The sequence below is a fragment of the Elaeis guineensis genome, chromosome 6 (assembly GCF_000442705.2).
Source record: "Elaeis guineensis isolate ETL-2024a chromosome 6, EG11, whole genome shotgun sequence".
NCBI lineage: Eukaryota > Viridiplantae > Streptophyta > Magnoliopsida > Arecales > Arecaceae > Elaeis > Elaeis guineensis.
In genome coordinates, this window is record NC_025998.2 from 23,382,288 (window position 1) to 23,384,347 (window position 2,060).

Genomic DNA, 2,060 nt, shown 5'->3' on the forward strand with positions numbered 1-2,060 from the left:
TTAACTTTGATTGCAGAACAGCTCTGCCCGGACTCCTACGGGAGCCGGGCTCCGCCTCCAACATCAGCTGCAGAACAGCTCCGCCCAGACTCCTACGGGAGTCGGGCTCCGCCTCGGTATCAATTGCTGGTAAGCTCCGTCCGGACTCCTACAGGAGCCGGACTTCACCTTTAACTTTGATTGCAGACGGCTCCGCCCGGACTCCTACGGGAGCCGGGCTCCGCCTCCAACATCAGCTGCAGAACAGCTCCGCCCGGACTCCTACGGGAGCCGGGCTCCGCCTCGGTATCAATTGCTGATAAGCTCCGTCCGGACTCCTACGGGAGCCAGACTTCACCTTTAGCTTTGATTGCAGACGGCTCCGCCCGGACTCCTATGGGAGCCGGGCTCCGCCTCCAACATCAGCTGCAGAACAGCTCCGCCCGGACTCCTACGGGAGCCGGGCTCCGCCTCGGTATCAACTGCTGGTAAGCCCCGTCCGGACTCCTACGGGAGCCAGACTTCACCTTTAACTTGTAGAGGACTCCGCCCGGACTCCTACGGGAGTCGGACCCCGCCCGCAGCTTCAGCTCTGAGAGGGTTCCGCCCGGACTCCCACAAAAGTCGGACTCCACCCACGACCCCAACCGATAGGAGGACCCCTCCCGGACTTCTACAGAGGTCGGACTCCGACCGCTGCCAAGCTTCAATCAACAGATCCGCACCCCCTTGCAGGTCACAATAACAACCATGATCCTGTTCCACTTCCTGTAGCGGATTCCGCGCGGCTCCATCACCCCCTACGGCGGACCCATTACTCTATGACAGGCTGTGTCAACGGCTACGATTCTGCTCCACTCCCTGCGGCAGGTGCCGCGCGACTCCACTACTCTCTGACAGCTAGCGGCCACGGACGCCGCTCCACTACCTGCAACTGGCTCTACGTGGCAGGCCGTAACAATAGCCACGTGTCTACTCCACTATCCTTCGCAATCAATTCCTCTGACCATGGGCGGCCCACTACCAGACGGTTACAAATGTCGCCATCAATCTGTTGTCTCCTCCGCCTATAAAAGGGGGACCCAGATACGTTATTCTCTAAGCTCATTTTCTTATCTCAAAACTCTGCTAAATTCTCCGTTCGAGCACTCCATTCTTGTTGAGGCAGAGAACTGACTTGAGCGTCGGAGGGTCTTGCCGGAGCAACCCCACCTCCGGTTTAGACTTCCCTTGCAGGTCCCGGCGGCGACCGCGGCTTTTCCGACTCCAGCTTCTCCGGCGCAAGCAGATTTTTGCACCAACACATCACAATGGACTTTGTTTTGGGTCTTCCAAAAACAAAAAAGAGTAATGATGCAGTATGGGTGATTGTTGACAGATGAACCAAGTCAGCTCACTTTATCTCTATTAAGATGACTCTTTCATTGGACAGACTGGCAAAGCTATATGTGGATGAGGTTATTAGTAAGCATGGGGTTCTTATTTTAATTATGTCCAACAGGGATCCTAGATTCACTTTATGAATCTGGTCGAGTTTGCAAAAGGCTTTGGGTACCAAATTGAATTTCAGTACTACTTTCCATCCGTAGATTGATAGACAATCAGAGAGAACTATTCAAACTTTAGAAGATATACTATGGAAATGTGTTATAGAGTTCTCACGTAGTTGGGATGAACATTTGCCACTAATAGAGTTTGCATACAACAACAGCTATCACTCCAGCATAGGTATGGCACCATATGAAACTTTATATGATAGAAAATATAGAACTCCAGTGTGTTGGGATGAAGAAGGGAAAAAAAATCTTCTAGGTCTTGAGACAGTGCATATTACAATTGATCAGATCAGATTAATCAAGAAAAAATTAAAGGCAGCACAAGATCGGCAGAAAAGCTATGCAGATCTAAAACACAGAGATATAATTTTTAGTGTGGGTGATAAGGTATTTCTTAAAGTCTCTCATTGAAAAAGTATATTATGGTTTGAAAAATAAGAAAAGTTGAGTTCAAGATATATTGGGCCATATAAAATAGTCGAGTGTATTGGGTCAGTAGCGTATCGATTAGCACTACCACCAAAA